The sequence below is a fragment of the Pleurodeles waltl genome, chromosome 7 (assembly GCF_031143425.1).
Source record: "Pleurodeles waltl isolate 20211129_DDA chromosome 7, aPleWal1.hap1.20221129, whole genome shotgun sequence".
NCBI lineage: Eukaryota > Metazoa > Chordata > Amphibia > Caudata > Salamandridae > Pleurodeles > Pleurodeles waltl.
The window spans coordinates 1,112,853,176-1,112,880,349 of record NC_090446.1 but is presented as its reverse complement, the minus strand read 5'-3'; positions in this window follow the sequence as shown (position 1 = coordinate 1,112,880,349).

Genomic DNA, 27,174 nt, shown 5'->3' with positions numbered 1-27,174 from the left:
CTCATACCTGAGCAAAGGCCTGTGATCTTGGTTCAGCATCTGCAACGAGGCAGTCAGCTTCTAGTTGTGGTTCCCTGGTCGGAATCTCCCTCTTGCGTGTATTGGGACAAGGACGTGATTTTATAACTAACATGTCAGCGTGATCACAAAATGTCCCTACGCAGGAATGCCAAGTCTAAACTCCTACCACGTCTATCGGCGATGTACCAGACTGTATCCTTGACTGAAGCACAGAGTAAACAGGAATGTGTTATGGAGAACTCCAGTGCTGAAGTAGGCTAAACAGTGTGATATGAATAAAAAACGAAACCGTAGAACTGGTTATTTGAAAAATAACAGTACGAAGCCTAATAAAAAGCATGTAGAGCAAAGTGCACAGAGGCTCTAAGCTGCAAGCAAATGAATAAAATACATCCAGGGCAAAGTGCAAAAAGGCCTAAAGCCTGAAGCTAATGCACAAAGGATACATAAAACTAACCACACTACAAGATGACATTGAGAGGTGCAGGAAATCAGTGAGTTTGGGATTTCTTTTATCAGATGTTGTCTCTCTCCTTTTTCCAGACACCCTTCGAGAGGGGAAAGGAGGTCTCAGAGGTAGAGACGGAAGAGGGGAGGGGTGCAAAGGGAAATAGGTATGGTAAGGGATAGGTTGCAGAGGTGCCAGGGATCCCACAAAAAATGCAATGGTCCATGAGATCAATGTGAAGAAAGTGAGTGGAAGGGTGCGCAAAGAAGAAAGGGTGTAGAGGTGCTGCAGTGTGGCATGGGTCACAATGGACCAAATATTGTACTGGTGCCCAAGATGGGGCAGAGAAAGAAAAAGAACCTAGGGAGGGACAATAAAACTATAGAACATGTGGATAAACAGTAGGGATGGTGCAGTGGGGTTACTGGTGTAATGGAGCTGTAGGGCTGGGTTAAGAGGAAGGTGGCATGTGTAGAGCTGGAAAAGAGGTGTGTGTACAGGTGGTGTGGAGATGCTTTCTGCAGGAGATGCAGCAATGGAGGTAATATGATGCAGAGTGTCCACAATGAATATGTTATCCATGAAGAGGTGTTGTTGGCTTAACAGAATACAGGCTTTCAGAAAGGTGTATGTGCGTAGAGGTGAGCATTAGTGGGGTGCAGAGATGGGAGGACTGCAGAATCAGTGGGCTGGGCAGGTGGAGGAGGGTTTCAGGAGATGAGAATAATCAAGAGGGCACTGTGGTAAGAATAAAGAGGGTACCTGGTGGGCGCTGGGCCGGGCTCTCTGGACAGTGGCAGACAGCTGTCCTGCACCAACTGCAAAGAAAGACAGAGAAATCATAAGTACCCCTTTAAATTCAGTCAAAACAAGCACCACCCCATCCCCAAACCATAAGAAAACAGTCATATATTCTCAACTAAGAAATACAGCCACTCCGTCCAGATCCTGCAGGAAGTAACTCGATCTAGAACCTCCCCTCCCCTGCCCCTTCTCTGTCACAGCTCTCTCGCAAGAGCTTACTTTTCTAGGGTTTGTCATTGAGATATCTACTCCTGGCACATCTCTTCCCTCTTGTGGAGACAGCCACAAGACCAGCACGGATCTTCCCCTTTGTAAGTAATGCTCTTTAATTCACAAATCTGGGAGTCGAGTAAGCTCCTGTAAACGTGAGTTGTGCCTGCCTGTGAGAGCTTCCATGAATGTGGGGAGGTGGCGTGTCTATACTCCCAGATCTGTTGAACACGGTCGGCAGTTTCTTACCTGTTTGTGCATCACCAGCTTGGAGTCCTCCCTCGTGTGCGCTTGTAGGCAAGGGAGCTCTGGGTCAAGGCAGTAACATAGCTCCTGCCAAGGTGCCTTGGGACAGTGGCACTGGGGAGTCCTCCAAGCAGAACTAATATCCACTACCTACCACCTCTGGACCTTAGATTACACACCCAGAATTAAGAAACTCAATGTTCAATTATGTTTTAAATGTTTTTAATGTGTCAACTCTAAAGTAACGGCTTCCTTTCTGTAAAGAGGTGCAAAATTGTTCACCATAGACACTATGATTGTGTGTCACTTTGGGATAGAAGACAGGCTATGTTTGCCTTCCCAGCACTCACACAAGTATAGATAATCTGTACGTAAGTGTCTGGTTACAGCTCGCAGTAGTTGTTGGACCCATTCAGCCCAAAGCTCTAGTTCGTGGAGACGCTAAAGCTGAGATGGGCGATGGTGTTATGTAGGGTTGTCTCACGTCACTAGAGTTGCAGGGTGCCCCCTCCAAGAGTTGGACATTAGTCACCCACCATCAGAATCCTTGGGGCTGGTGACGAGACTTGAGCTATAACTCATGGGTAAAACAAATAGGCCATATTACTGCAGCCCTGATTTGGCATGGGTCTCGGGTGCAAATACTGATTCTGAGCAACCTCATTTCTCTCTCCAGCAACGGAAGAAACCCCCCGGAAATGGCCAGGCAAACGCCGGCCTACCAGAAGCTCTCATGAGGACTCAGACATTGAAAAGCATCCTTCAACCATCCCTTTCTTCTACTTGTTTGCCTCTTCCTAGGAAAATATGGGCCCTCGCGAGACTGGTGTAATTGAGGACTCTAATGCTTATTTATTCGCTTCCCTTCCTTCACTTGCTCCTATAATTATGATTTTCACTTTGTGTTTTTATTAAGCCATTGCAGCTGCAGATTTCAGTTTTATCCGGCCTGTGCTGACCACGGATCCCGAGAGCTCCACAGGGAGTGCGGAGGGGGGCAGGGGTAATTAGCTCTCTCGGATAGCAAGGGATCAGTCTCCCTCACGTGCCCTCCTCTGAACCTCCGGGGGGAGGGCGACTGGGTTAGCCCCGAGGGCATTCTCAGCATTACTCCAGGTGTCCACTTGCCCTGTGGCAAATCCATCCCATGATTCAAAGTGAGCTGTGCTTACAGACTCAGGGCCTGAACTCGGTCAGGTCTATGAAAGTTTGGGGTCAAACAAAGAAATGTGTAAGGTTTATTACAGTTGTGTACCCTATCTATGTTGCCAAAGTCTCTCCGGTTAATGTTCATCAACCCTTTCTTTATGGACTTTGTGTTTTGTGCCCGCTCCAGTCCTTTCTCTTCTGTTTTTCTGTACCCTTCAACTCTACGTCTGCCTTCCCAGGTTACTTACATTGCGGTCACTAACTTCTTGTCACACACAAGAACATCAGTCTCACCAATTAGTGGACTCCTTGCATCGACATCCTTTGGAAGCCATCTGTAGGTTGTGCTGTATGACGACAGGTAGTCAATGAGGAGACAACCCCAAAGGCCGGCAGCCATGAGGTCCGAAGTGTGCATTAATGAGGTCATATGTTGCTCGGTGATACTTACATTTGTATTTCAGTATATTTCACACCCTGTGCATCTGGGATCTGTATAGGACATGCTATGCAAAAAGTAACCTGTGTGGTCAAGAGCGGTGACAGGGACTGTACTGTGCCTTCTACCAAAGAGACTGATATGTTTGTGAAGGGGTCATGCCTCCTCATCTCTGTGAGATGCGTAGGAAGAGAGTGTGCCTGAGTGAACCCTACTCGGAGAATCCTCGTCGCCATGTAGCTTTCAGAATAGATCACGTCTCTGCATGCAATAATACGCTCTACATAATGGTTATGAAGCAATACATAAATTCAAATGCAGTATAATAGAATACAGTACCTCTTTTGGAAGCATCCTGAGCTCTCTGTCCTCCTGCAGAGTCCTTGCGAAGTTGCCACACGTGCACTGTGGCTTGAGGTTTGCTCTTCTCCAAGTGACACACAGGTGAGGACATGTTCTTGTGAGGCGAGGTCTCTCTTGGTGCAGCCATAACTAACCTCAGCAGTTGGTTGCGTTCCGAGCCATCCTCTCTGCACACTATGAACAGCAGAATGTAGGGTCACTGCACAGCTACTTGAAAGGGTATGCATGTGTGTATGTATTGACAGGCAAAGGTAAAAGGCGAAGGAGTGACAGGAATCACAAGGGGATCTTACTTCTCTAAGTGTGGCACTGTTTGACCTGGCCCTTTCTGCAGGGTCATCTCCAAATTTTTGCCTTCCTCCTCTTTTTAGGACCTCGTTTTGTTGGCTTTAGGATTCTTTGCACATTACCACTACTAACTATTGCTAAAGTGCAGGTGCTATGTACTCTATTGGTTTATTCACAATTGCCATACTTAATTTACTTGTAAGTCCCTAGTAGAATTCACTACATGTGCCCAGGGCCTGTAAATTAAATGCTACCAGTGGGTCTGCAGCACTCATTGTGCTACCCACTACAGTAGCCCTTCAAACATGTCTCAGGCCTGCCACTGCAGAGCCTATGTGTGTGTAGTCCTAAACTGCCATTCATATCTGGTAAGTACACCCATTTGCCAGGCCCAAACCTTCCTTTTTATTACATATACGTCACCCCTTAAACCAGTCTCTAGTTTACCCCAAGGGCAGGGTGCAGTGTATTTCAAATATTGGACCTGTACTTTTAAGTTTAACATATCCAGGTACTGCAAAACTTCTCAATTTCTTTCCACTACTGCAAAACCTATCTCTCCCATAGGTTAACATTAGAATTACTTTGAAGCATCCTTTAAGTGTAACTGGCAGTTGGGAAACAATAGAAATTTGGAGTTGGTGTCTCTAGACTCACAATTTAAAATCACAATTTATGGTGAAATAACTCTGATTTAAAAAAAGACTATTGCATTTGCTCTGAGCTAAGATGTTGCTGACATGGTGAGGTGGGTGGTTATCCGGTCCTTGCTGATGCAGTCCACACTCATCCAATATTGCATGTCAATATATATGCCCCAAACACTGATGACCATGACTTCTTTGATGACATTCCTGCTTAAATGTAGTAGGTATAAAGACTGGCCCATTGTCTGGGGTGGAGACTTTAATCTCACAGTCTCTAATCACATTGATATAACTACACATGTCTACAGGTGATCCCCTTGAGTGGCTAAGGCCCTTTGACACACAATGTGCCTGTATGACCTAGTTGACATATGGCAGGCTCTACACCAGATGGAAGTTGACACTGATATTATTCTGCTGTGCACGGTACATCTTCACACATCAATATGTGACTGGGAACACTGTCCTTAACGGTGATGATACGCAAATCCATCATCTATTTGAGGACTCATAGGACCAGTCCCCAGATGGTATTGCCCTTCCTGAACCCTCCCCCCCTTAATTAACTGGCGTCTTATAGGCTCTGAATTATGCAAAGAGGTCTTCAGAGTTGAAGTCCGCTTGGCGATAACAGAATTCTTCAAGCTAAATGAGAACTCAGTTTCAGAGATGGCCACACTTTGGGAAGCTTTTAAGGTGTATATCAGAGGGGTGTGTATATCTAAAAATTACTGGTATCCTGCACTTGTTGCATGGCACCTTTGATCCCCTTGAGGCTGAGATCAAGTCACTGCAACGTGCTTATGCTTGGGCTCCATGTGCTCCCCTGCTCCCTGCAGGAAAAGAGGCAGGTGTTTTATAATGCTGCCGAACACGAGGTACCTGGGAAGGAACGCCTGGGCTTGTGTGTTTGGAAAGGTGGATAGACCAGGTAAGACACTGGCATGGGTATTGAGGTTTCAATTGCGTCACTAGTGTTGTGCATGGGGATGGGGTAGTTACCGTCCTCCCTGAACATATTCTAAAGACATTCTGAGGTTACAAAGCTCATCTCTATACCTCCAGGGCCCCAGGAGACTCCTGAGCCCTGTCAGTCTATCTTGAACAGGTTGCGTTGGGTTGGCTTTGAAGGTCCTGGGAGGGACCTCTTTAATTCGCTTATTACAGTTGTGGATGTTAAACATGCTGTACGAGCCCTATCCAGTGCCAAGGCTCTGAGCAGCGATTAATTGCCCGTAGAGTTTTACAAGCAATGTATTAATCTGCTAGCTTCTTGACTGCAGGCACTCTAGCTGAATACAGTTACTAAAGGTCACCTCCCCCCGCTGCTGAATGAATTTGTTATAATGGTGCGTTGCAAACCTGGACAAGACCCCATCGTTCCTCCTATAGGCCGCTTTCTCAGTTACATAGTGACAACAACATTTTGGATAAATTGTTGGTGCAGCGCCTCTATCTGTTAATGCAGTTGTTGTTGCTCCCTGAACAGTCAAGATTCATCCAACAGAGATCTACAGAGTTAATGTACGTACCCTGATGGCAATTCTGCATCAGCTCGATCCAGATCTGCCAGCAGTGGCAGGACTGCTGGGAATCGGAAAAGGGGTTTGATGCCGTGGAGTGGCCTTACCTGTTCAAGGTACTTAGACATATTGGACTGGGCGCCCGCTTCTTGCAGTACAATTGTCTTCTATACAACGCATTGTGCCCTAGGCATGATGGAAAAAGCAGTTCCCAGGCATGACCGTTGGATGCTGGATATGATCTATTCTAGAGCCCAGGCCAAAATATATGCTCAGGCGTTGCACCCTGCGTGCCGTCCTAAAGACTTTAGGGAACCATTCAAACATAGCTCCTGCGCAGCTGAACTCTGATGCCTCCTCAACGAGCAGTGTAGTGGCCCGAGCATCTCAGATACCATAGCTCCATCTATCCATCCATTGATTTCAAACCTATTGTTATGATATCTCATGTTGCCACCTGATTCCCACCACGGGCATGTTACGACTGAATGTACCATTTGTAACTGTTCGTCCTTTTTAACCATCATTACTGCCATGTTTGTGTCTGATGTACCCATTCCTTCGATGTCGGCTGTCATTTAATAAGCTTCAATAAAAAATTACAAAAAAGCATTCATGTGAAAAAAAGACACAGGTTAAAAAAATGTGAAACAAAAGTCTTATATTACCCATTCCTCAGTGGAACAATTTGCAAAACAATGAAAGTGTAGGAACAGGCAGACCTGCAAAGTAATTCCAGTGCTGGCAATCAAATGTAGTCGACGTAGGTTTTGACACTCAATGAGAATATTTTAGGATAGAAAATGAGAAACAGAGGCTATATTGGATCACTTTTAAGGGCCGTAAGAATGTGGTGATTTTAAAGTGTGTATTGAAACACATCAGAGTTATGATGCCTGTGCTTTATAATAATATTTTACTACAAAATTAGAAACTCATTCCTCTCCCGAACCCATTCTAAATAGCTGAAAAAGTTCTAATAAATGGATTAATATTCAACAAAGATAAGTTATCTGTACTTTAGGTGAGTGCTATTGGATAATATGTGTGAAGCAAGATGCTTTTGTGACTAAACCCACGTTCAACAGCTGCTGGTGGCCAAAATAGCATAGACTGGTATGGTACTTCCAGTGTACAGATTCAGGTCAAGCTGAGATGTGTACATACGCTTTAGAAATCTGTTTTTGGCTAGAAATGTGAAACAAGATGTAGCTATTAACTTGCTAAATTCCGGCAATGTCCTGGAACAGCATGGCAATGTCACGGTATACACTGAAATTCTATTTCACCTGATTACCAACCGCCTGCCACATGACCTTCATATAGATACATGTTTTATATATATATATATATATATATATATATATATATATATATATATATATATATATATAATGCCAGTAGTTCCCAACCTCGGATCTGGGGACCCCTGGGGGTCCGCAAAGCCTCCTCGGAGGGTCCGTGACTGCCTAGAAAATTAATTAATATTATCTGATTAAACCTTCCTATTAAATTTAAAATTTGCATTTTTATTTTATTTGTTTGCAAATTACATAACATGGGTTATCATTCATGTACATGTTTGATGGAGTGCTTGTTTCTGTATTTTTTGTGGTTCAAATCATCAACAATGTTTGGACCGGGGTCCCCAGCTTTCAGGAATGACCCAATGGGAGGGTCCGGGAATACAATAATGATTCTGTGGCGGTCCTCGGCTTCCAGAAATGACTCAGTGGGGGGGGTCCTCAAATTAGAATCATGATTTTGTGGGGGTCCCTATTTCCAAAAATGATACAGTGGGGGTTCCACAAAAGTCAAAAAGTTGGGAACCACTGTATTATGCCATGACAGTGAAAATAAACGTGGCCCAATAACATGTTATTTCGAGCAAATGTATTAATACATACACATTCACACATTTATTACTCCATTAGAAATCAGTACAACGTTCATATTTGAATTTATTACCAAAGTACAGCAAAATGGACAGGAGGAATTACAGCACATGCTCCACAGTTGGTAGATATCTATATCAGATGCACATATATATTGGATTTACAGGGCCGCTGCGGGCGCCCCGGACACTTTTTACAGTTGAGAATTGGTCCTGATTAGAAAAGAGTGAGTAAACCAATCCTAGTTCACACTTTTTCTGTCCTATAATATGTTTGCAAAACTGCTGTCATCCAGCTGTAGCACATTAAAATATATACGTTGGAATTTTTCAAAGCATTCTGGCCACTTTCAAAAGTTTAAAATCGAGTTTCGTTTAGCAACAGGCAAATCTCGTTCTTCACGTTTCTATTTTAATATATTCTTCTCGTCTGTGATACCTGTGAGAGCCAGGCTGAGTGCATATACTGGAAGTGCCTTTACCAGCAATGTTGTTACATAGGCTTGGCTCCAGGCATGGATAGGTAAAGAAGCGCACAGCATCACTTCAAAGGACACACAGCAAACCGCCTCACTCCCTGGCCAGCCCCAGTAATACACGTGTAAGAAGCCTATCTTTAATATTCTTTAGCCGTCCCCCGCAATCTCCACATTTAGAGGTTCACAAACATGGGGGAGTCAGAGGGCCTTACTTGAAGCGCTCCTTGGCTCTTCTGGTGGGCAGAGCAGACAAAGGTCAAAAGCGCTTCCTCTGCTACGTGGACTGAGAAAGATAGAGATGTTTATGTTTATGTTTATTCTGCTTATAAAGAGCAAACAAATACCGGGGAAAGCTGGTTTCAACAAAATAAGACTAAATTGTTAAATATATATATTTTTTTATAACTCAGTTTCATTGAATTTATCATTCATCAACTTAAAAACAGAAACAAAAACAAAGCAGTGCATAGCAATGTGAGATGCCACTATATCGAATGCTCTCCTGGGCAAGGAATGATGACATATTCAGACAGAGACATGGAGCATATCCAATTAGTCAAATTGTATTTGCTCCCCCCACCACCCCAAGGAGCTCAGATGTAACCAACTCATTCATTTAATATATTACCATCGTTACCATATCACCACAGTAGGTTGTCCCCTATGTGCCTAGCTCAGCACAACACATTCAACAATCATCGTCAGTACTACCATCAGATCTGGACTCCTGACCTGTTGTGAAGCGTTCTAATAATGCGCTCCAAGCCGTGATGTCAGTTAGAGCCCCCTCCTCCTGACGTGTCAGTTTCATTTTTTGTTCTTTGGCCACACCCCATTCCAATACATCACAGGTCCAGCTAGGAAGAGATGGGCTTTGTGTACTCATCCAGCATATAGCCACCCTACGTTTAGCCAGCACCAGTGCAAGCTGTGCAAACCTGTAGGAGATGCGCCTACGCCGTGGTCTTCATAATATACCCAGAAGGCAGATCAATGGCATTGCCTCAAGCCCCAGACCGGTGACCATAACAATTTTCCGAACCACCACCCACCAGAATTGCTGCACCTCCCTACAGAACCAGGCTAAATGAAGAAAGGACGCACCCAGCTCCCCACATCGGGGACACCCAGACTGCTTTGTCGGGTCTATCTTGTTAAGTCGCACTGGTGTAACATATACACAATGCACAAAATTAAAGTGCAACAATTTAAATCTGTGATTACAAGATACCTTGCATACCAGAGACAGTGACAGAGTCCAGTCCAGATCCTCCAAAGGGTCCTCAAGTTCTTGATCTCAGGCCCTACACGCTGCACACTCCACCCCGCAGAATCCCCACGGAGGGCTCTATAAAACAGGGTAATCAAACGGGAATCCTCTCCCCAATTTATTAATCCATTCAACACTTTTGATGCCGGGGTCCCACCAGAAATCCAAACCAAACCTCTTGAGCCACACTCTCGATCTTAGCATACTGCAAGAACTGTCCAGCACTCAATCTGAACATATCTCGCACCTCCTGAAAGAAGAAAAAATACCTCGTTAGGTTATAAGTCACCCGCCACAAAGCAACTACCCACTCTCCAAGCTTCCATTGACATTAAGTTATCCCTATCCCGAGAAGAGGCTAGACTCGAAACCTTTAGCTCCCTATCAAAGGGGGCACGATGCAGTTTTTTCTTCACCGCTTGCTCTCAGACCCCTGCTGTAGACTTAACCAAATATGGAAAACAATTCTTCACATTGTTAAATATTGAAACTAAAATTCAATTAGACTAAAATCAGTACATTCCGATAACCATAAAAAACCAGGCATGTGCAAAGTGAGAAGAAATACATACATCTTCAGTTCATATCTAAAGTGTTTGTAGGGACACGGGTTCAGATGGATTAAAACAAGCATTGGGATTAAAACAAGCATTGGCAAAGCCAAAAGGTCTCCTTTGAGACCTATTCACTTTGCCAAGGGGTTTAGCAAAATGTTACTATATACTTTGCATATTTTACATAGGCAAAGGCTTTGATAGGTAGATTTTATGTATTTGGCACAATTAATCAAAATCAATGACATAATCGAATTAAAACATTATTGTGCAAATATACACATACAAAATGATAGCATATTAAAATAATCAGTGGGAATGAGAAGTAAACGGAGCCTCAAACCGTGGTACAAAGCCTCAGTAATAGGCATAAAATCTGCATTCCTAATGTGGTCTATCCTTCAGTAAAAGTGAAAGCAGGGTAAAACATTAAAAACGAATTGCAGAATAAGTTATAAAACATGGTAAGCTTAAAATGTATGCTCCTATTGCGCCATTAGCTATGGAACTTGTAATAATAAAATTAAGGCCCAATCACACCCCGCAATTGACTGAAGGATGTCACACAGGTTCTTAAACTCAGGGTTTTAGAAACAATACCACAATAACTTAACCTTAACTGCAATATTATTGAGGTTAATTATTATCCCCAAGGCCTGAGGTACTTGTTACCATCATCATATATTTCAAGAATCGTGACAGTTAGTTTTAGGGATTCTCCCTCTAAATAGGTTTCCAACGCCTCATTACAAGGATGAATGTTAAAGATTCTAAACATTACCTCAACCAAAATTTTCTATACAAAGAGAGTTTTTGTAGTCGCATATGCTGGTGTTTCTGCTGCTTCAAGAGAGGTGAGTTAAGTACGTAGGCAGTTACAATGGGTCGTAAAGCTTGCACGCCTAGCTATCACAAGAGCATTTTGTAAGTTCATCTACGTCAGCCAGTGCAGAAATTACTTTCACCTACTTGGTTAGTGCCTTTCCAAATAGTTTCGAGGACAGAGGGTCACCCAACAGATCTATTGCATCCAGATTGTGCAGTGCCTTCTTGAGGCCTGTTATTTCTAGTAGCGGCTCACTTCAGTTTCAAGGGGCGCGTCGGGTGCGGTGTGCTGGGGTGCGGTAGTGGTGGGAGGTTGTAAACTTTATTCATTTTTTATTTTGTTTTAAATGTACCTGTTCTGCTCCCGCACTACTCCACTTGCTCACGTCGTTGCAGGCATGCACAGGCTCCCAGCGTGCCCTGTGGCCAATCCTGACGCTGCTCAGAGCAGCATCAGGATTGACTGGGAGCGCCCAGCCAGGGAGTTCCTAGGCAGACTAGGAGCCTGTGCAGGCTCTCTCCAGGAGAGCCTACTGCGCATGTGTGTTTGGTCGGCCTGAGATGGCTAACCATACATACATACGCACAGAGATGAGTGCACAGTGGAGTCTCCTTACTGCTCGTCACCCCGTGGTCCTGCCCCTTTAACAAACAAAACGATAATAAACTTGGTTTATTATCATTTTGTTTGTTAAAGGTTTTGCAGCTTCTGCTGCTGGTGGGGGCAAGGAACTGCCCCTGGTTATTTCTTGCCAAATAACACTCTCGAGGGATCCATTGCTGGCTCTCTTTGCTTTGCTACAGTAGATAAAATTCTAGCTATAAGCATAAGATTTTATTTTAGGAGATTCATTTTATTCTAATCAAATTCGAGCTAACCTGGTTCATGAAGAAAGATGGAAAACTTGCTGGTGACAGATGCACTGTTCCTTGTCCAACCAAGAAGTGAGTTTGTCTGGCACTGCAATGATGCCATTTGATCATGTGGGCGCTAGTTTGCAGATGATCACTCACTTTATTGTACTTATATTGGGGCAGGTAATACTCATATATAATTTTTGGGAAACTCCAGTTAGTGCATAAATGGTGTTTTTTAGGGCATTCAAGTGAGTGAGCCCATGCCTTTTCATCCACTCAGATTCCTAAGTCATTGGTGCCATTACAGCATCTGAATTTTCTGACTGGCAAATTTAGGTGGAGAGGCTGAGACTGAAGGCACGGCAGGTCTGCTAGATAACGACTGAATAATAGTGGTGCGAGGATACAACCTTATTACAAGCCTCTCTTAGTTTCAATTTTGGTTGTCTATGCTGGTGAAATTCTAACCTTCACCCATGTATTAGTCTACAGAGCTACTATTGCCCTTAAAAAGCCTGGTGGGATGCCCCGTTTCTGCAGTTTCTCACACAAGACATTTCCTGCCAGACTGCCGAAGTCGATGAATACTGTATACAGTTGCTTGCCCTTTTTTCCACTAACTCCCAATCAGTGTGGTGAGGGACAAAAGACTGTCCACAATGATGCAGCCTGTTTGAAAGCCTGTCTAGGAAAGTGGGATTAGTTGCTTCTTCCAGGCCCACATTTCCAACTCTTCATTAAGAATTTTAGCAAAACATTTCCCCTTCTACATCCAAAAGTGATGCAAGCCTAAAATTTGCTGAGATTATGTTCCCCCATTTTTATGGAAGGGGTCAAACAAGGACCCTCTCCATCTATCTGGGATAATGTTATTAGAGGGGCATTGATTGAATGAAGGGGTTAAAATGGCTGCCCATTTGGAGGGTTGCAATTTGAAAATACCTGCTGGCATCCGTTGAGGCCAGGAGCTCCAGACCTTTTTATCAAATTGATCACTTTTTCCACCCTCTTATGAATTTGTTACCATTTGGAAACTCTCTTTGCTTTAGTGCAATTATGTATTGCATTTGGAACTGACTTCACGAAGTATTGGAAAAGCCAAGAAATCTTAGTACTAAAATCCTGAGCTATTGAATTTTCAAATGCTTGTGTCGCACGTGTGAGCTGAGTTGCATTTAGATGTCCGGATAAGTTCTGGTTGTGGGAGGGTGATTATAATGGGCAGTCCTAAATTTGAGCTGGGGTTGCTGGTGGGTCCTACCGGCACTCATTTTTGCAGACCGGCAATTATTTTTCCGCATCTGACATTTCCCTAGAGAAAGAGACAAAAAATTCCCAAAGGAAAAAGAAGGAGTTAGAGAAGGATGGAAACAACATCAAAAGGGAGAAAGCAGGAACATGCAATAGTGAGATAAAGGGAAAGGGAGTGCCTGGTAGACCATTAAAGAAGCATTCCAGTTTTTGTATCTATGGTAGGCTTCTGAACAGACCTTTGGGTACCGGCATTTACTCTTCTACAAATTAAACATTGATAATGGGTCACAATTGAGAACTCTGGAGCTGAGCCTGGAGGTGGTGTGAATCAGTGAGCCATAACAGTATTCAGACTACATGCCCACCCAATCTTTGGCCTTCACATAGTGATGGTTACACATGTACCATGAGTACTTACCAAAAGTAGTTATTTTCAACAAAAGCATTGTTTTTACTTATTTATATCAAACTGCTAAGAAGCACTCATAAAAGTAATAGGTCAGGCTTGTTTTGACATGCCTGCTGTCGTGTAATATGTCTGGGTAAAGAGGCACTTAAATGCTGGTCAGCCAGCATTCTGCATAAATAACAGGACTGTAGTTAACTTTTTTTAAACTATGCCCTTAATTGTTCAGGCCACACCCCTTTATAGAGACAGCCCCCTGTCACCTTTGTCATCCCACCTAAGGCACTGTAGTCCTCAAAAGGTATTTGCTTACAGACAGATGAAAGCTGTCTCACAGGCAAGAAATATGAACTGTAATATTGTTAAGAGGGGGAAGTCCCTTGAGCCAAATCCAATACTTGTTGAGCAGAAGGAAGGAGCAACTGCTTTGCTCATTTGCTGCCCTCAATCTGGATCATCTCTGGAAGGGCAGGGACACAGCTGGGGTTTTGTGTCACAGGAAGAGCATGTGGGTTTGGTTAAGTTAAAAGAAAAAAAGTTGAGGGCCTGACCTCCACCGTGACACCCAAGGTTGTGATTGTGGGTCTGGGGACTCCTGGTGCCACCATGCATCTTTAGAAGTAGAGTTGCAGTATTTGTTCCCCAGCAAAGTTTTGTAGGTCATTTGCCCTCAGGCGAAGCATATCCAAATATCCTCAGCTTTCCTGGGAGCCAAGCGCAAAGGGAAAAACACAGGTGAGAGACAGCAACATGGAGAAGGGGGTAGAAGCAATCCCAAGGGTGGGGCAGAATCATGGAGAATATAAGTGAGGAGAAGAAATCTGGGGTGGGGGAAGTAACTGAGAGGGTAGGGGCAGAGAAGGAAACTAACAATGAGAAAGAACAATGTGTAGCTCACCGGGAAGGAAATGGGCAACAGAGCAATAGGAGTGGACAGGCGTAGAGGTCACAGGCAAGACAGAGAGACCACGACACAGTCCACAGAGGCAGGAAGAGAAAGATAGCTGGAAAACACCTGGACTCTTGTAAAGTGCTTAAACAAAAATCTAAAAGTAGCACCTGAAAAAGAGAATAGTGTAAGTATAAAGTAACGCGCCCTTGTTCCAAGGGAGGGACAAACATAAGAGGAAGAAAAGCCCACATGCACAAATGAATAAAAAGCAAGCAAATAAGACTGACAATGAAGCAAACCTCACATCAGACAGCGCAGGAGCTGTCTAGCAGGTGAAACCTAAAAATCTAGGCCTATTGATAAGCAGGGGCTTTGCAAACTTTGTCTCAAACAACTTACAAGCACATATAGTCAAGACAGATAATGATTTTGTTCAGTGGTCATCATTGCAACTCTCAATGTAGGGATGAGTGCAGGTGATTGAAACAGTAGTGTCAGGAATCCCCAAGGTGCCTCCTGCGTTATATGTCAGCATCGCCAGGGATTAGGGTTAAATCATATCTCTGTTCTTGGTTAAACCTTCATGTTTCTAAGTAAACATAATGTGCTGTGTTACACGATTGGTTTTATCAATGCTTGTTTTACCAATGCTTGTTCGCTAATGTGAGCAGGTGTAGACATGTGCTTCTAATTGGGTGTGGTAAGACTCATCCACATGTGGAAACCCAACTGCTTTCCTGATTGGCTATAAATAGCAGAGTGAAGCATGCCTCCCTGCTTGGCTTTGTTTTGCTTCCTGATCTCAGCTTCTGATTTGGCAGTCCAGCCCCTGCTGTCATCCTCGTATTCAGGACTTTTGAGGCAATTATTTTCTTCGTTCCTGTACTAGCTGACACCAGGCATTCCTCCAGCACTCCTGAAAAGACTGCAGCTAAGTGACTAGTATTCTCCAGGGAGTTTGTTATTTGAGCGCCGCACTTTCCTAGAACAGCTGGTGTATTTCAGACCTCGTATTTTGGCAGAGTGCTTATCTTGAAGAGACAAATGCATTTCTGAACATTCTCCATTATAATTTTAGTTACTTTCCTAAATGTGCTTCAGGAAATCTGCTTGAGCTCAAGTACTCCAAAAAGTGACAGTGCAATTTTAAAAGATCATTTATGTGACTTTTCTTTCTCTAATAGCATAACTCTTGGAATTGAATTGTGCCATTCATGCCTGTGTTTCAGGTTTGAGGAGTTTGCTTTTGAAGGGTTTTTCACACACACAGTGAAACCAAATCAAACTGTGCCACCCTAAATGTTTAAACCCAGAGTGGACATTTGTATTTCTTGGATTGATTTTGTTCCTTTTAGTTTAACCCTATGCATGCAGGAAAGTTATACGTGATATAATTAATGCCCTTGTTTGTCTTTCTTGTGCATGATAAGTGCAACCACAGTTCTAATTTTAGTGTGCAATAGTGAATCTCTGTGAAGCCAGCCCTAGTGTTGAAGTACTTATTGTTAGGGTACTCAGTTTGGGCTTTTGGTAATGCACTGTTAGTAATTGTGCCAACAGTTATTATTATCCAAGAAAAGTGCTGGAGCATTCTGGTGTTCTACCGCTCCTGTGCCCATATTAGAAAGAGAGATTCAGTTTTAAGGAAGTTGAGTGCACTAACTCTACTATCACTCTGTCAACAACGACCTGGCCCCTGAAGATACAGGGTGCCTGGCTGGACCGGCAAGACATGGCAGTGTTTTGTTTCTTTCTCTTCCACTCCCCCTTTCCTTTTGGGACACCTTCTGGGGTTTCTGTGTCCACCAGGAAGTGCCGAGAGGTGTTCCAGGAGGTCGGGGGGCATACCATTGCCCCTGCAGACATCCTGCTTTTCAGGTGAGTGGCCCCATCTCCACAGGTAGAAGCCTAGAGATACAATTATCTACTGGGGATGCTGCCTCTTCCTATGCCAGTATCCCTCCTGAGGACTGTCAGTGACCACATAAAAGATTTTGTATAGGTGGGCAGGAAACCCAGACCGAAACCCTCAAAACTACATGTAGCCATCAGATTAGAGGGCCTATGACTTTGAATATGTTTTTCTACCATCTGGCATACCAACTGGACTCAATGGCTTACTTGGCCTGGAACTGCACAGACCCCTTCTGTGGGCCAAAATTGAGAGTTGTATATAGGGAACAAACTAAACTTACAAGGAGCTTTTAGAAACAACACTCATGTGATCCAATCCACCCTCCTATAATCAAAACAATGTTAGACTCATGGATGTCAGCACAGAGAAGACTCAAGACACATGTACATAACCAACAGAGCCTTGATCTAGCATAATGCAGGGCAGACAATGGGCCTCCTCCGAAATAAATCCACTAGAGAATTTGATACAAGATGATGCCTTTAGATCATTTGAACAACAGCTTAAAGAATGTATCTATCAATGCTGAAAATCACCCTGGTTGCTTTATTGGGACATGGTCCAATTTCACTACCAACATCTCAAATACTTTCCTATATCAACCTATGGGACAAGGCAAAACTGATTGTGTCCAGACTGTATAATACCCTGCTAAGATTTCTACACTCCACCACTGTACTCCAGAGAAAAAGTCTCTTATAGCAGACACTTCTTGACCGTCACTACTCAGAAGAGTTAATTTCCTTCAAAAACATACACAATTGGTTAGGGTTCCCTTTCAAACTGTATAAATCAAAAGTTGCGCTGCAGACCACCCATTTCAGTCTTTCGTGAAGCTGGCCATACTACATGGCACCTCAGACACTGACTAATCCACATCACATTGGCAGAGATTGATTACCATTGCCTAATGTACCACCAAAATGTGCATTTTAAAGCACTGGTGATAACCCAGGACTCTCTAACAGAATGAGTGGACTGTGGACCTTCCTCCAAATGGTAATGCATGAAAGTCTTATATACAAACTACAAGACCAAACAATAATGCTTTCGAGGATCTGGGGACCCTGCCTAAAATAGATCATCTTTGTTGTAACAAAACCCCATAGGTAAATTCTTCATACACTAAGGGGGTTATTACAACTTTGGAGGAGGTGACGGATATACCACCAGCCGTAAAACGAGTTCCATAGGATATAATGGACTCGTAATACGGCTGGTGGTATATCGGTCACTTTATCGTCACATTTGGGACAGATTAACACCTCCTCCAAAGTTGTAATAACCCCCTAGGTTTCTTTGGCCACTCAAATTACCCCTGCACCTTGCGCTGCTGGATGTATCACACCACGACTTTAGACAGCTGAATCAACCATCCATGCAAAGGCCTTGGAACACATGAGGTGGTGACCAGCAGGGTGGAGGGGCTTCTTTATTTTGTTTCTTGAGACTAGTACAGTAGTTCTACTCTCTCAACACTATCTGCACCACCGGCTCCTTCTCACAAATTTTTGTTTTTATTTCGTAGAGAGTATTGTGGTGATTATATTCTTACTATGGTTGTTGTTGCCAGATATTGGTCATCTGCACTAATTGTCACCACACTGCAGAGAAGATGTTTTTACTAGACCCAGAATAGGCTAATCGAACCGCTACGGCTGCTTATTTCTTTGGCTGTTATCTCTTACAACTCTGTACAATATATTATTATTGCATGAAAATCAATTGAAATGTTTTCTAAAAAAAAATAAAGCATTTTTAGATGTTCAGCTACGTGAGCGTATACACACCGGTAGCTGGTTCCGGTGCACAATGTTTGCCTATTCTATTGTTTGGTTTGTAAAGCGCTAGCTTGTGATGTACAGTATTGCATTTAATGCAGCTGCATTTGGCAAGCTCAGATTCAGGATTAAAGTAAACGTGAAAGTAATTCTCTGGTGCCGAGGGAAATATCCAAAGTGGTTTACACAATTACAAATACAATGTGGTGGAATTTAGAAAGAGTGGCCACTTTGTCTTACAAAGCCCTCACTGGCTGCAGCCACTAGTCACCACAGGGTCAGATAGGGAATGGTGGACATTTGAATTTTCGCTCACCGCAACAAGCATGTATGAGCACGGTCAATGTGCACAGAAGCAAGATTTGGAGAGGAAACATTTTTGCATGGAGTTCCACCTATTGCCTATCAATGCTTCAGCCTCAGTTTGGCAGAGCACACATCATAGCCTGAACTGAGACCTTCAGGTACAGCTTGGCAGGGCTCCACCACTTGCCTGTTACCGACCAGGTTTGGTCCTAAACTTTGGCTTCCCAAACTCAGTAACACCCATACAGCTCTCTGCCCTCACCTGCCCTTTCAGTAGAAGGTCCGCCAAATAATTCATCATGTCAAGCAGCAGCTCCCAGTGGTGTTTTCAGGAGGCATCCCTTGCAGCAGCAACCTCTCATCCACCTCTTGATTTCATTTGCCTGACAGTCAGCCTCCATTGTGACCTCATCAGCCTGGAAAGGCCTTTACCTGAACCAGCCCTCCTCCTGCATGCCAGGTTAGCGATATGCTAATGGTAAAATCAGATTAAACAGCTTGAAAGTAAAGAATTAAATATACTTTAAGTACCTTTGAAAGAGGTGAAACATCCTATATAGATGGGGGCAAAGCAAGAATGAGGATGGCTGAGTGCGAGAATGGTTTAGCAGTTCCTGCCAGTCAGACAGGGCAGGCAGCCTTTCTAGTAGGGGGCAGCATCCCTTAGAACCACATGCTCTGTACTGCTGGGGAGATCACCCCTTCCATGCCAAAGAATTAGAATAGGGGTCCAACATTTTACTCCATACCACTGCGGCATTGAATGGGAGAAACATTAATTATTCATTTGGTTTACGCCATTTTTTGTTCCAAGCCCCATCCAACAAGGCGACAGACTTCAGGATCCGTCTTGCATTCTGCCACCTCTATTACAGTCAAAGGTTTAGCTGAAATGCTTAGAAAATAGTACTCTATTTGTTTGTGCAATTGCTGGCAAAATATTCTATCTCAAAACTTTTCATCCAGTTTTAAAAGGAGGAATGCTGAGCTCTGCAGTATGTGAGGATATAAATGTTCCCATCACTCTAGGCTTCTCGTCGGCATTCCTATGGATGTGAGGCAGGAGGCAGGATGGGTTGTCTTCAGTAGCCAGCATCAGTAGTGAGCAGATTTTATGTCAAGAAAAAAGGCTGGCATTATGCATAAATCTTTTATTCGTTTCTTCTTCAAGCATCTTGAAAAGCTTTCAACATAGAACTTTGAAACATCACAGTGAACTAGAACTTTCAGTCCCATAAATGCCGCTTGTCCTCCATCTGCTTCCTCTTTTGTTTTCTGCTTCTGACCGGATAAGTATATTTGTGTTTATTATTAAGACTCTGTGGTAGTTGGGAAATATACCATTGATTAAATAGATAAGTTTTGTGTTAAGATTACCCATTTTATGGGTAGAAATGTTTAGTTTGGTGTAAGTTGTTTATTTAGGTATGTTTAGTCTGAGGAGTATAATAAAAATGTATTATAAGGAATAGAGCACTACATGTTTAATGAGGATTATGTATTTTTTATGGTTAACTTTAAGGGTAAGCAGGGGGCATAAGCTTTAGACTTTTATTGTTTATCTAAGACCAGTAGTTTCTTTAAAGGAAAATGGGCATTTTACCTGTGGGGCTCGAGCGCGGAAACAGTTGCTTTTTTCCATGCTCAGGTGCATCATAAGTGTAAGCGCGTCTAACCTTATTTGGTTTCTCATCTTTAATTTATAAGGGCGCGTTAGAGGTTTGATGGACCTTTTGACAGCGCTTAGAGTAAGTCCCACCAACAGACTTAATTTCAGTACAAATCATTAACAATATCAATCAACAATATCAATAATCTTTGGAGTCAGTAATTTCACGCACCATGACCCCTTCGGGCCATGTATAACCACACCTTTATGTAAAAGTTAGAATGTTTATTTCCCTATATTAACAATGCTAATATCACGTAACTTAGTCTCAAAATCAAATGATATACATACAAAAACAACACTGGTTGAGCAAACCTTCTAAAGAATCTCAATTTCACTAATGCATGTATTACTACGCATTCAAGAGTTACAGTACAATTCAATAGCAGGAACAACTGCGCAATAGAAACCGCATACATCTAGAGTAAGCAACTGAGTAACATCAATCATTTTATTAATAGCAACCTATTAACATTTCAGGGTCTTCTCTCAGTAACCTCTTCTGATTAGAATATCATGTTTGGACTTCATCCAAAACAATTTAGTCAACATAAATTTGGAAAACATCTAACTATGGGTCTATCAAAATAGCGGTTGGTACTTAGAAACAAAAGACAAATTACAACAAGAACAATAGGATTTTGTTATACCTTTCCTCAGTATGGATCAGCAAGGTGCAATTATCTTCGTAAGTTGGGCATCTGTTTGGTCAGCATCAGCATTGGACAGTGAAAGGGAATAGTTTACAACCCAGGGCTCTAAGCTATCTGAACCATTTGGAAAGCAATATCTAAGGGATCAGCATTCAGCATCAGAAGTTTAAGCAATGAAGTTAAAATTAGAATTCTCTAAGGAGGAGAATCTAAATAGAAATAAGCATGCCTCTTCGGCGCAAAACAGAAAATGAGCGCTTCACTCTGTGCAGTTGGGCTAAGTTAAAATTATCTAAAACACTTCCTACGTTGCCATTGGTTAAAGAATGGTATGTTTACCTTTAGTCCAATGAAGGTAAAATTTTATATCTAAGATATACCTAAACTGTCTTTCACATGTCGATGATTGGCTCCTCTTCTCCTGTTCCCATCGTCAGGCTCATCAGATAACTGGATCAGAAAGCCCTATAAAAAGGAGGAGCACAATATAATGAGGGCAGAGTGTTAGTGTTCTCAACCAGTAATCTATGACAAAGTGATGATTTTAGATCCAGAGATTATCACTTACTTGTTAAAGCTGGGACGAGACCCTAGAAAAGGTTTGGAGAGATCTCTCAAACAATGTCAAGACAGGCTCTTATTTGTTTTGGGGCAGCTGGCAAGGATGTTTGACACTTAGTGGAGGATGCTTACCTAAAAGGAAAATATCTGAATATTGATCAGTTAAGGGTAGGTACCAATGCACAATATGTTTTTTAGGCAATGTGAACACAGGCCTGATGGCTGAGAGATGTATAACAATGTTGATACGCATAAACCCAAAAGTTGGTTGATTTGGCCAAAAGGGAGACAAATTAGGACATCAGGGTCTTTTATTCCGTGAAGGCATGGTGAAATCCTTAGGGAAGTATCTGCAAACATTTACTAGTTCGGATACGTGCAATTCAGAATGAATAGAGGCTTCAATAGGAGTAGTGCTTCCAGATCGGATGGAAGATGAGGGCAAACTTTCAGCCAGGCAAATTATAAGAATCATTACTCTGGTGACCAGACAAGTGGAAATTATGGATCCAGAGGAAACCAAGGAGGTTTCTATCCCCAAAGGGGAAGAGGAGGAAAGTATAGATCGAATAGAGGTCGAGGGCAAGCAACCAGTTCAGTACAAGGTGTATATGAGAACAATTACTGGTTTTACCCCTTTAAAGGTGGAAGACAGATTAAGATTGTTTCCCGATTATTGGAGACAAATAACAAAAGATACTTGGGTTTTAGAGGCTGTCAAAGGATATCAAATAGAGTTTGTAAATCAGCTTTATCAGGTACGAGTGCCAAACAAATTGGTATTCAACAAAGAGTTTGAGGACATGGTAAGCGAGGGAAAAAAGCTAGCAAAGGGAGCAATATTGGTAGTAGGAGAGGACAAGAAAGGTTTTGGGAGTACACTTTTTCTTGTTGAAAAAAAGGACAAAGGATGGAGGTCAGTAATAAATTTGAGGAATTTAAATCAATTTGTAATTTACAGGCATTTCAAAATGGAAGGGGTGCACATGTTCTGAGGCATGCTTCGGGAACAGGATTGGATGGTGAAGTTGGATCTCAAGGATGTATATTTCACAATTCCAATAGGGAAAGACCAGGACTTGCTTACAATTCAGGTGGAGATGGGTTTTATACCCATTTCAGTGGCTTCCATTTGGGTTATCTGCAGCCCCTTGTTGTTGTACAAAAGTGTTGAAGCCAGTTGTAGGTTACCAAATGGAAAGAGGTGTTTGGATGATAATATATTTGGACGATATTCAGGTGATGGGACAGGGTCTGGAGGAATTGAAAGGGCATCTGGTTCTAATTAAGGATTTCTTGGAGTATTTGGGATTCATAGTGAACATGGAGAAATCTTTTTTGATTTCAACCTGCAGTTTGGGGTTTCTAGGATTTGTAGTAGGCATGGTGGCTTGTCACTTGCAGTGACCGGAGAAAAGAGTGAGAAAGATAAGACAAGATGTTAATGCTTTGTTGAAGAAAGATGAAGTGATGTTGAGGAAGCTGGCTTGGGTGATTGGTCTGTTGTCTTTGTCAATTCAGACAATTTTTCCAGGACCATTGCACTACTGAGCATTACAGCACTTGAAGACTTTGGGTCTGTCCAGAAGTCTGTGATATGATATGAAGACAGGGCAGTCTTAAGTCAAGATGCAATAGTAGGGTTGCAATGCTGGAAGGAGAATTTGAAGGCATGGAATGGAAAGGCAATATTTGTGAGTCACACCAGATTTCATTTTGGAATCGGATGCAAGCAATTAAGCTTTTTGCTTAGTCCAGGAAACAGGAGGTGTATGGAATGTATTAGAAAGCGAGAGTCACATAAATTGTCTGGAGATGAAAGCAGGATTATTTGCTTTGCAGAGTTTCAAGAGACAGTTGGAAGTTCATTCTTTTCTCTTAATGATGGACAATATTTCAGCAGTGACCAATATCAACAAATTGAGAGGAACCAGGACAAAGAGATTGTCGGATTTAACTCAGGAAATGTAGGATTTTTGTTTGGAACACAAAATTATTCTGAAGGCAAAGTATTTTCCTGGTGTATACAATGTAGTAGCGGATTGGAGTTCTAGGGATTTGGCAGATTATAGCGACTGGAAATTTAGATTTGTTTAGGAGAATTCAGAAGATTTTGGGTCCCATTGGTGTAGATCTTTTTGCATCCAGGTTGACAACCTAGTTACGGAGTTACGTAAATTGGAGACCAGATCCAGGAGCAATAGCATAACTCTTTATTGGAGAAAAATAAAGGGTTATGCTTTCCCCTTTTGCTTGGCTCCAAACATTATTAGAGATGACAGTCGACATTCCATATTTGAGTCAGTTATGCGAAGAACTCTTGAAAGGAGTAGAGTAAGAAGAACACCCTTTAGTGTTAGCCGGTTTACTCAACCTTCTAGTTTGGAAAATATCAGGAATTTAGGAAGACTCTCAGGCCTTTCAGGAGCAGCTACAGACTTACTTAATGAGTCGTGGGCACCTGGTACAAGGAAGAAATACGAGGGGCATGGAAACTACGGCTACATTGGTGCTTGGAAAGGGATTTGGTTCCTGTGCAGGCAGATGAAGTAAAAGTGTCTAACTTTTTAGCAGAATTATTTGAGAGTTATCATACAGGACTGTTAATTGCTATAGGTAGGCAGGGTGGCAGGATATACTTTGGTTCAAGGGATTTCTATTGATAGAATTTCTTTAGTATGCAGAGTAATGAAAGGAGTTAGACTTAGAGAACCACTGAAAGCCAAGTATCAGACTTTAAGGGATGTTGATCTAGTGTTAAAACCTTTTGAAAATTGGCCAGGGAACAAGTACTTGGGTGTACAGGAATTGACGTGGAAATTAGCAATGTTGCTAGGTTTCATTTCTTTCAGGAGATTATCTGATATTGGAGCTCTAGAAAAATCTAGGACATTTTACCAGCCAAATGGAATTATTTTTGAAATATGGAAAATAATTAACACTATGGGCCTGACTACAACCTTTGTGAATGGGATACTCTGTCACAATTATGATGGATATCCTATCTGCCGTATGACAAGTTCCATTGTATCCTATGGAACTTGTAAAATGGCAGGCAGGATATCCGTCACCTTTGTGACGGAGTATCCCATCCGCCAATGTAGTAATCAGGCCCTATGTCTTGTTCAGATTTTACCCAGGTCTTGACAACATTCCGAAGCTGTGCATGGTGAGGTTCTCAAAAGACTAGGGCCCAGATACATGAAAAGATGAAGCATTGGCTCTAATATGCCACTTTTTCTGTACCCCATACCGGCACCTAACTACATAATTGTTGCGCCATATTTAACATACAGCGCACCATGGCGGTAGTTAGAACAATAACATCAACATTTTTGACGCTATTGTGGCGCAGGCATAATGTGGTGCAAGGGTGCATTGCGCCACTTTGGAAATATGACGTGGAGGAAATGTCACCTTAACACCACATTTCCATCAAAAAAATGATGCAAATGTGGTGGAAGGTGGCGCTAGGGGCTTCTTAAATTTGTCCCTGTGAGTGAAGAATGTTAAAGAAAAAACATGCAGGTGAAGATCAATTTATAATCTCCTATCTAAAAGTGTTAAAAGTGTTACAAGTGCTACGATTACAAGATGTGTGAAATAGGTAATGAAAGAAGCTGGTGTAGATTTATCAAAATTAACAGCTCATTAGACCAGAGGAGCCACAGCAAGTAAGTTGTTTATGTCATGGGGACGATTGGAGGACGTGTTAAAGGCAGCAGATTGGTCTAATGCAGACACTTTTCGAAAATTCAATTCTAAAGCTGTAGAATATGTTTCAAGTTGTGTCTTGGAAAGCTTTGAACATGCATAATGCTGGGCCTCCTGTCTTGACATCAAATTGTGATTCTTAAAGGTTAACTGAATGAAGAATTAAGATTTCATTAAAGGCAAAGGAGGCTAGCATTATTCCACCCACCCCTCCCATACGAGAGGCAGATTCTGGTGGATAGGGAAACAGTATACGCGAGTGTTTTGCAATATTTAATAGTTTGAGGTTAATAATTGTTTAGATTTACCTGGGTGAACAAAGGGTAAATAAACATGACTAAGGGGGTCATTACAACATTGGCGGTAAAAGCCGCTTACCGCCGTGCATAAGACCGCCAATACACCGCCGCGGCCGCGGAATTCCACCACAGCTATTATGACCCACATCTCGGAATCCGCCAAAATTCAGACACCCACACACGTCCGCCACACCAAAGGTCAGTGATAAACTGACGAAAGCAAAACCTCCACCGTCACGCCAACAGAAACACGCCCATGCTATTACGACCCACGAATCCACGTGGCGGTCTTTCAACCACGGTATTCCATTGGCGGTACACACCGCCGCACTCAAAATACACACACATCTCCAAAACACCTCTACATTGGACAATTCGAAATACACACACCTGATACACATACACACACCACTCGCACACACCCAAAACAATATAAAACACACACCCACATCACCCACAAACCCCTACGACCAAAAATTATAGACGAAGGCGAGAGAGAGCACAGCATAGAAAACCCCACCACACAGAGGCACACAACACCATCCCCCACACAACATCCACGCACAAAAGACCCCACACCACTACACATCACCACACTCATCACCACATACACCACCCCACACATCACCTACACCACCTCATGGCACGGCAAAGACACCCCAGGTTTTCGGAGGAGGAGCTCAGGGTCATGGTGGAGGAAATCGTCCGGGCAGAGCCACAGCTATTTGGAGCACAGGTGCAGCACACCTCCATTGCAAGGAAGATGGAGCTATGGCGAAGAATAGTCGACAGGGTCAACGCAGTGGGACAGCACCCAAGAAATCGGGAGGACATCAGGAAGAGGTGGAACAACCTACGGGGGAAGGTGCGTTCCGTGGTCTCCAGGCACAACATCGCGGTTCAGCGGACTGGCGGCGGACCCCCACCTCCTCCCCCACAACTAACAACATAGGAGGAGCAGGTATTGACAATTATGCATCCAGAGGGCCTCGGAGGAGTCGGTGGAGGAATGGACACTGGTAAGTCAAATGTTAACTATCATATTCCCCACCCTACCTGCATGCTATCACACACCCCCACCCTCACCCCCTCCCCTATCACTCCAACTCCTTACTAATATACTAATAACACAAACCACCCATTCCAACACCAAGCCCTGCATGACACAACAAAGCATGGTCACCCCTCACTAAAGCATGCCCACTGCACATACCAATAACACCCCCCCCAACCATCATCACACAATCCCCCACACAGGAATGCTAGCACTGGGGTACACGCTCACCCACCCATTACACACCATGACACACACACATGCAATAATCATGCTTTTACACCCCTGCAGGACCACTACCTTACGTCACCAGACAGGAGGGTCCAGACATCTCTACCCCACCCACAGAAGAGGCCCACAGTGATGACAGCAGCTCTGGCCAACTGGATCCAGATGACCAGCCCGGACCATTGTGGGCCTCGGGACAGTCGGTTCCCCTCGCACAGGCACAGCCCAACACTGACCTTCCACCCTCTGGAAACACCAGTACAGCACCCACCCAGCGGGCCCATACCTCCGCCCCAAGGACACGTCAATCAGATGTGTGTCCACCACTACAGGGAACCCAGGATAACCCACCACCCCAACAACAACAGGGACCTGAGGGCAGTGGTAGTGGGCACACAGTCCAGGGGATGGAGGCCCAGAAACA